This window comes from Ostrea edulis, chromosome 9 (assembly GCF_947568905.1).
Source record: "Ostrea edulis chromosome 9, xbOstEdul1.1, whole genome shotgun sequence".
Taxonomy (NCBI): Eukaryota; Metazoa; Mollusca; class Bivalvia; order Ostreida; family Ostreidae; genus Ostrea; species Ostrea edulis.
The window spans coordinates 66284308-66294246 of record NC_079172.1 but is presented as its reverse complement, the minus strand read 5'-3'; the positions used below and the strand labels follow the sequence as shown (position 1 = coordinate 66294246).

Sequence of the window (9939 nt, the reverse complement as noted above, 5' to 3'; positions counted from 1 at the left end):
ATGTACTGTTTATACTGTTGAATTTGCCTCCATCTTGTCAATCATTCCAAAGTTAATTTGTTTTCTAACTTTTCATTGGTTTAAAGCTAGTGCCTTAAACTCGCCAGAAATCGTTTTAGATTTTCACCCTGCAGTTTTCAAAGTCTCTTAGTTAGAGTCATTTTCATTGGTTAGAGTTAGTATATAAACAGTGACAGTGGCAGTTTCAAGTCACTTTGCTAGGGGCTAAAAAACCCGCAGGTTCGTGCTCTCTCTATTCTTCTCTTCTTCTCTTAGGTTAAATCCCCGACTGCTCGTGCAATCTTATTTTTTATCTGTTTAGGAAATGGTCTAAATTCTTTAAGATGTAATTTAGTCCCTGGATAGAGTCAGACTGGTTCAAGGTTGAATTAGATATACCTTTACAACTTTACTTTATATAGCATTGTAGTTATTTTTTTATGTAGAAATATTACTGAGCTTAGTGCCTCTTTGATACTTAGGAATTTACATACAGTTTTGCTGGTATAGCGAGCCACCATGTGCTTTAGGGTTTGTTAGGTGTTGTATGGAAGCCTATTCCCTTTTCCTTTAATATTTTTAGGCCATAATATTTTCATTTTCCCCTTATTAATTTTTGTTATTTAAATTCATTTTGGTTATTAATTACTCAGTGGTCAATTCATCTTCGTTTTCTAACTCATTGACCTTTCTATCTTGTTTACATTTTTGGAGATTATTTTGAAAACTTATATGTTATTTGTTGTCAATCAAATTATTCAGTATTATACTATAATAAATGATCTGTTAAAACTTTCAAACTCTCTTCTTATTCCAGGGTGTTGCTCATAATCTAGGAATCTTATATCTGAACCTGGGTTGAACAAAAATAGGACCAGTCATTGTAAATTGACATTGTCAGTGGATTTAGTCTGTTCCTTAGTATTACGCCCTTCAGTACAGAGTTTAAGGGTACTTTGATAGTTTTTATGCTTTGGGCAGACTGAGTACACTTTGCGGCCGGAAACAGACTGGTTCCCGTTACAGTCTTTAGAAGTCGGAGTCATGGTTCTTTCTGAAGAGACCTTGCAAACCGAGGTGCCGTGTTCTGGTAGGCGTTGACACAAGAAAACCACCCACTCTTAGCGCCCCGAGCACCACACATACGTCTAAAATTAAGGCACTTCATTTGCAGCTGGTGACACCTCAATACGAGTGGAAAAACTTCAAAGGGACGTAAAAACCAATTCCAAGCATGCCGGGTTTTTTGTAATCATCGCGCAAATAACATGAAATAAATTTGCAGATATATTTTCACAACACGCTTGTCTTAATCAATATATTTTTTTAATTTTCATACTTCATATTTATCATTTACATTGCTTATTTAGAGCATAACAGGAAACAAATTTGTTCGTTAATAATTTGTACAGTCACAAAAATTGGACTTTGTGATATTACACTTTTTAGGTCAAATTACATAAAATACATAAAACTGATGAAATGATTCTTCAAATCATTCAAATACTCATTATGACATCTCATAAACACTACAAATATCTACTCAGTAATTGACATCTCCGAAAGTGTATTTGAACCGCCATCTGTTGTACGTTTTAGCTGGTAGTAACTAGAGATTCGCACTGTACCCAGTAGAGATCCCCTGGGAATTCCGGTTAGAATAGTTCCTCAGTACCTCTTGCGTGTTGTACATGTAAGAGGCGACAAAATGGGGGGCGGTCCTTTGGATGAGACCGCAGTAACTGAGACTCCGTGTCACAGGAGGTGCGGCTCGATAGAGATCATTCCCTGCTCAAAGTCTTAATACGCCTACAATGGTCCCTATATCAGTAAAACAATCTCGAGTGGGACATTAAACAATATACAACCTATCAATCTATGAATATCCATCTAACATATTTAGGATGACAAAGAATCATTCCGTTAGAATACCGAGCTTGCAAGTAAACAGTTATCATTCAAATTGGTTTCCCTTATTAGTAAACAGCTCTAGATTAAACTTTTGTCTCGATAACTAGTGAATGATTCTACTGTTTAAAGTCGTCGTCTCATTTACCACTGGAAACTTCAGTATTAAAGTTGTTGTTTCGCTTGCCCTAGATTAAACTTGTGGTTTTGCTTGCTAGTGAACAGTTCTAAAGTTAATTTTAAATTATTTTACTACGGATTACTCCGTTGACCTGACCAAGACATGAAAGGTAAATATAACAAAAAATAGAGTTGGGCAAACACGGACCACTGGATATACCAGATGTATAATGCTCATGGTGAGTGCCACCGGTCGACAGGGGATGTATACTCCTCCTAGGCACCTGATTCCAACTTTGGTGTGTCCAGGTGGCCATGATTGTTCTTAATTATTGTATTTCTTATAGGAGTTATGAGATTGATTACTGTTCGCTCTCTCCGCCTTTTCATCAAACTTCCATTATGATATATTTTCCTACGTTTTAGAACATCGTTAAAAATAATCAAGGATTCTCTCTCTCTCTCTCTCTCTCTCTCTCTCTCTCTCTCTCTCTCTCTCTCTCTCTCTCTCTCTCTCTCTCTCTGTTAGTGTGGTGTAAAAATTTGAACATTTTCAAATTCGAAATTTTCTCTTTTATACTGTAACACTTGTTCCGTATTTGGGGTACTTTCGAATTTTTCCACACATTTCAGAAAAAGCGCCAATCGACATATGAATGAAAAGTATTATTGTTAACAGATAAAACATCGTCGATATATCTAAATGTCAAATTGAAGGCCACAGCTAGATATTTTTTTCTTGTCACGCTTTGATCCCAAAATACATTAAAACAATTCTCTTGTCAAGATAGATATATCACTGTGCTTGGGGTTTGGTAGAGAAATAAAAAGATTATTAAGTTTTGGTAAAATCAATGTTTTTGCAACTGACCCTACCTATAGAGGTTAATTTTTTTCTATTCCATTTTTGAAGAAGTGCATAGAGTTTTGCAACAATTACTTTTTGGAGGAATGTACTGGAGTGATTCCCAAACGTATGGATACGGTACATGCCCATAATTCAATCCTTGTTATTCCTAAATGGGTTAACACTAAAATTAAAGTTGATAAAAAGTGTTTCATACCAATTGTTAAGCCGTTCTTTACAGACTGATTTGGACAGGGGGTGCTTACTCCTCCTAGACACGCTTATATACGCGAATCGGTCTGCTGTTGAAATGCTCCTAATTTCTGATTCTTTTAATGATTTTCAGTGATTAATCTCATGACTCCTATAAGCAATATAAAATAGAGACTTAGGCTAACACGGACCCCTGGATAGATCTGAAGTTGTCGTTTCATTTATGAGTGAAAATCTCTATCTTAAAGTTATTGTCATGCTTGTTTGTCGACAGCTCTAGACTAAACTTTATTCACTTGTTAATGAACAGTTCTAGGTAGAACTTCTCGTCCTACTAGCTAGTGAGTAGCTCAATTTAAACTTATTACCCTGCTTACTAGTGAGCAGCTCAGGTAAAACATCTTATCCGGCTTACTAGTGAATAGCTCATATTAAACTTCTTATCCCGCTTACTAGTGAACATATCCGATTATACTTCTTATCATACTTACTAGTGAGCAGCTCAGATTAAACTTCTTATCCCGCTTACTAGTGATTAGCTCAGATAAAACATCTTATCCTGCTTACTAGTGAACAGCTCAGATTAAACTTCTTATCCTGCTTACTAGTGAACAGCTCAGATTGAATTTCTTATCCTGCTTACTGGTGAAAAGATCATACTTCTTATCCTGCTTACTAGTGAACAGCTCAGATTATGCTTCTTATCCTGCTTACTAGTGAACAGCTCAGATTAAACTTCTTATCCCACTTACTAGTGAACAGCTCAGATAATACTTCTTATCCCACTTACTAGTGAACAGCTCAGATTAAACTTCTTATCCTGCTTACTAGTGAACATATCCGATTAAACTTCTTATCCTGCTTACTAGTAAACAGCTCAGATTAAACTTCTTATCCCGCTCACTAGTGAACATCTCAGATTAAATTTTATATACTGCTTATTAGTGAGCAGCTCAGATTAACTTGTAATCTCGCTTGCTTGTGAACAGCTCTAGATGCAAGTACATGTAATATTTATTACTTGCTTTTAAGAGGGTGTCCATTATGATATCAGGCAGAGCTCGGCACATGCTATCTCTCAGATTTTCATGAAACTTTGTGCACAGGTTACTACTGACCCCAATATGAAATTTGCCAAATAAAAAGTTTCTATCATGTTTAGTTTGGGTTCAACGTGGAAAAACAACTTTGAGATAATTTTCGGTGCAAAAAGGTCACGAAATATTGGAAAAAAGTGCTATGTTTGAACAGCTCTAAAATGTCATATAACTAAAAAATAGAGAAAAGCAATATTTTATATGTTAGATATACACTATATGCAATAACTAAGAGGGTTTTTGTGTGTATATTCATCCAATGAATGAATTTATTAATTGTTAAAATTGCACATATTCCACACCAATATATTTTACAAAATAATGATCAAAATATAAGATCTCACAAAACCCAATACAATGTCTCAAAAGAAATAGATTATGTATAACCAGAAACTTGAAGATGTGTATTTCAAGTTACAAAAATAAATTCAGTGGGAAAAGCAAGGTTTGATGGTGAAAAGTTGAACTGAAATCTCAAAATTTTCAATAAGTGCAAAAAGGTCAACTACTTAAATGATGATTGTTGAACTACATAAATAGAAATAAATATGAAGTAGATATAACAAATCAATGATTAAATGATTAAAATTCATGAAAAATTACTAGAACATATGAACATTCAGAAATAAATTTCATGTCTTTGTATACATTCTATATAATAAAGGCAAAAAAAAAATGCCTATGTAATTCATTGTATAAAATTTTACAATATTGATTTTTAGAGGTCATTTCTGACACAGGATTTGAGATAATAGTCAATTAATTAACACACATATATGAAGTTAAAATTATCAGTAAATCAAATTTTAATAAATTGCCTATCATGAAGAATCTAAATTCATTCACTCACATTACAAACTTGACATTGGCAGATCCCGAGGGGGTTGGGGGGGAGGGGTAGAAAACACCCTCTCCTTTTCTCTGGGACATCTAGATAGTTATTTAGCATTAACCAGAAATTTTTTGACTCTCTTGTAAAGCATTTCCCTTTGCATTCATGAAATAACATGCCATATTCCATTTTCTGCCTACATCAGATTGGCAGACTTGCTTTAATGCATGTTTACTCTGATGCTGAAATATATATTGACCACTTCCAGATACACAAAATGTTTGGAATTTTACCCAGTGACAGAAAATGTTCATAAAGTATCTTCAACTGATGCATAAAAGGTTACATGTAAGTAACAATCAATAATAAACATATTTACTTTATCAATTCATCGGATATGACCTAATGCAGATTTTAGATCATTTTTCTGGACCCCCCCCCTTTCAAATCACTGTCTCTGTCTCTGTTTAACAAATGACAATAAACAAATCATGTCTTAATGCCTGGTACTTAGTAGCATGGTTTGCAAAGTAAGAGCTAGTGCATATTTCTGACATTTGTTACAAACAAACTTTTCCCCTAGAAATTATGAAAATTGGCACTGAATTTATATTCATACATGTATATTAACAATTGATATATTTCACAGTATGGAATCTTATTTTGCCACCCCACCACTCTCTTCTAATTTATGTATAATGCCATAGCAGTGTTTCTTTTGAATATTGGTTCACAAACAGGAATAAAATTTGTCACTTCAAAAATTGAAATATGCTGCAACCATAGAGTTAAAGTAGTGGTCATCATTTAATTATCTTTGTCAGCTGCAAAGTGTTTCTGTGAAAAAACTGTCAACATATTTAAATTGAAGTGGAGCTATGAGTTCTGCAGTTCCCCTTATAACTTCACAAGTCTTTTGTCTGTAGTAATTCTGTGTTCTCTCCAAAGCCTCTTCCTATCTTGGACTCAGCTGAGATCTAAATAACAACAGTTGTGTAAATTAATGGAAATAAAATGATGAACATGTTTAAATAGCACTGTAAGCAATGCACTAAGAAAGTCAAGATCATTTGTTTGATATAGTCACAAGGTCAAAGGTCATGATATAAAATAAATTCTGGTCATTAGGCATTTCATGTGAAACAAACTAACCCAATACCTTATCCCTCAAGACATAACAGATCTGGTAATAATGAATGTTTTTCAAAAGTAGGTCAACATGGTCAAAGTCAGAAGTTCAAAAGTAAAGCTCTTTTCATTAGTAATCTATAATATGTGAAATATATATCAAAGCCCAATCCAAAGTGGCTGAGAAACTATATCCCAATTTAAAGTTTTTGAAAATCATGCTATTTTAAAGACTAAGGTCAGGTACTAAATTAAAAGTCTGGTAATAAAGAATATACATATTTTGTATATCTTTATGTAAAATATCAATATAATAAAATCTGGGTTAAACTTCAAAACCAAGGTCACAATATCAAACAGCGTGGTATCAAATGAAAGTTCTAGCCATAAGATATCTAAATACTAAACATAAAAGGCTAGACTACCTTATATATAGTTCAGGAGAATTGCCTACTGTAGGTTATATTTTGTTAAAAGTAGGCCAAGCACAAAAGTAAAAAAAAAATGATATCAAAAGAAATGTCTTATTATGCAAGGTGAAGATAACGAACAGTGATCAATCTCATAACTCCTACAAGCAATACAAAATAGATAGTTGGGCAAACACGGACCCCTGGACACACCAGAGGTGGGATCAGGTGCCTAGGAGGAGTAAGCATCCCCTGTTGACCGGTCACACCCGCCGTGAGCCCCATATCCTGATCAGGTAAACGGAGTTATCCGCAGTCAAAATCAGTGTGCCAAAATAATAAGGAATAAAAATATGAGAGCCTTATTACTAACATGAGCAAGTTCCAGACAGATATTGCCCCCCCCCCCCGACTTTAGTCATGGGTGCATAGAAATGAAAAATGAATCAACACAAATTAGGAACATTTGCAGTTTGAAAGGATTTAGTGTGGCCCTGCTAACCTTGAAAAGAATTTGTTTTAATTTCCTGTATATTCCCACATCATACTTTGATCTCCTCCATACCCTAATTCTTTAGCCTCTTTAGCCTTCAGCTCAGGTGAGCAAAAAAACAAAAACAAAAACTATATATTCATTGATTCAAAAATTAAATCACATTCTGATTTCAAAACATCACCTCTGACTTATATATATATATATATATATATATATATATATATATATATATATATATATACGAGCTAGTATTTGAAATTATCTAAACAAGAATTGTCTGAAGAGAGTTTAAAACTTGGCAAGTGGGTTAAAATCTTTTATAACAGTCATGAATTAAAAATGCATGTATGTGTTGTGTGTGGCATGGTGACATCACATAAAACTTCAATATGAAGGGTCAAGGTCGTAAGGTAAAAATGTTACTATCATATGGCATGAAGGAACACACATTTCTGAAATATCCAACCCCCATCTCTAACCATTCTTATGTTATTGTCAAAGTTAAAGTTTTTATATTCTACATGTATGTCTGTCAAGTGAGTTAAATCAAAAGGATTGTGACATCATAACATTGGATGCCTTTGGTCAGGATTTGTCTCAAGAAATATACATGTCAAATGTGGAATTAAGCTCATATCTGTAATAGTTCTAAACTTACATAATTTATGAAATATGACAAGGTCAGATGTACCATGTTCTGAATTTAAAATCTTTTGATTCAAATAAATAAATATACTCACTGATACAGTCTGATAATTGGCTTGCAGTAGGGGTGATTTGACTATAATTATTTTCCAAATCTGTACTGAAATGGGTGTTGTATTCATTATCGAGCTTTGGTAATTGGTATATACATGTATGTCACACTAATACACTTTAGTACCTGTGTGCATGCAAATAAATCATCAGATTTTGTGTCATGTTAAACCATCTGAATTTTATAGTCCATTCAGCTTAAATTTAGAGAAATTAATGATATACATCAACCTGTAACACACACAACACCCCCACCCCCACACACATAATGGTTCTTATAGTTGCATAATTACATGAATAAATATATATCATTATTTTTTTATATTTATTATTCGCTTTTTGTCACATACATACATGTACATATACTACCCTCTCACACTGATTCATTCATCCTTTAATAGTTATTAAATCTAGGAATCCAAAAAACAAACACATGTGAAAAGTAGCTAGTAAAAAAAAAATCAGTCAAAAATAATCTGATATAATTTTAATATATATTATTTTTTATGCATGCATGCTGATATGTACATAGCTTGCAGGACAATAAAAACTTTTCACCACTTTCATCTTGTTTTTGTGTGATTCTATTGTTTCTTAACTCAATGATTTGTGGATAAACATTGTGTTGTAGTACAGATTTTAAAAATCCCTACATTAACACCACCCACCACCCCCCAGATTGATTTAATGGGTTTTTTTACTGTGGGGATTTATCATTTTAATCATTATTATTTTAAAAAGAATCATTTCATCAAATGAATTGTTTGCATTGACACATCATGAGAACTTGCATCAAAATTGTCTAGCAATCAAAAACAGTTTTCAAAGAAAAATAACAGAGAAAATTCGACATTTATACTTACCACTTCCAACGGGAACAAATATTTCCCTTGAAACATTGAAGTTTACTGCTCTGTCTGCTTTACACTTTCCTTTGTGTAGTAGATAACAACATTTGGTGGTGGTTGCCTCCAGTAAATCCCAAAAGAATCGCAATGACCTCGGCATACTACTAAGCATCTGCACCATGCACGATAGTTTAAACAGTTAAACTTTTACGTCGAATTCAAAGTACCCCGATCTGTACAGCAGGAGGTCAATCTCGGTTGAATATTACACGCAGTTCCAACTTTAAAATATCTTGAATATCCACTTATGTCTTTTGAACTATTATTAAGTATTGACAAGTCCCTAAAATAAGGACCACTCCTAGAAAAACTTCACGTTTCTATCACTTGTCAGCCATATCTGTTTACCCACGAAACTTTGATAAGGTCCGGGCTGAATATTTATTTTTCACCATCAAATTAAAAAAAAATTAATTCCACGTTTACACTTGATAAAAAAATCGAGATAAGTGAAAAATGTTCTAAATAAACACTGTTTTCTTCGAAAATTACAATTTATGCAAGTTTCAGATCATTTTACATTTTTTACGCCAAGGGAGGTAACTCAAATTACTGGCATTTTGGCTACTTCTGTCAGTAAATGCTCAACAACAGCGTTGTTTCCCAGCAATTTTATTGTTTCATCTTAATTATTAAGGAATTTCCTTCAAATATTGTTTATACTTTCTGGACAAATTTTATTTTATTGGGTATTATATAACTTTACAAAATTATCTTTTCTATAGTTTATATAGTGTCCTCGAATTTATGAAATAGGCCAAGTTTTGGCATCTAACAATATTTTTTGTGAAATTCACTTTACATACGATAAAATTGGCGTATGACCTTGACTTTTATTGGGTATAAATAAAATTTTGGGGAATTGCATGTGCCAGCCGTATTATAGCTACTGCTTGATATCTCCGTGGACGGCCTCTTAAATGAATACTTACTTTTAAAGGGACTGGTTCACTATTTTCGAAAGAATTTTTTTTTTTCATTTTTGATGTTAAGAATTAGAAATATAACTAATTTAATGTTGACAAACAAAATTTGGACCGTATGAATGCAAGGATAAGAGCAGTATTTTAGTTTGATTATGTGTTATATAAACAAAGACTCGAGTCTTTTTATGTAAAAAAAAAAAAAAAAAAAAAAAACGAGGAAACGTTAATTTAATAATCTAAAGCATCTTCATTTTGTACAATCACAAATTTAACTTTTTTTTAAATGACACATTTTACC

At 33.1% G+C, this 9939-nt stretch overlaps 1 long non-coding RNA gene across 1 annotated transcript; it reads right to left on the bottom strand.

The window, feature by feature from the left end:
• Positions 1–5901: 5901 nt before the first annotated feature.
• LOC125658211 (uncharacterized) lies at positions 5902–9244 on the bottom strand. The gene is made up of 3 exons (XR_008798824.1): positions 8671–9244; positions 7792–7851; positions 5902–5994 (listed from the first exon to the last, which is right to left on the bottom strand). It is a non-coding gene; the product is annotated as an uncharacterized LOC125658211 (long non-coding RNA).
• Between the last annotated feature and the right edge of the window lie 695 nt (positions 9245–9939).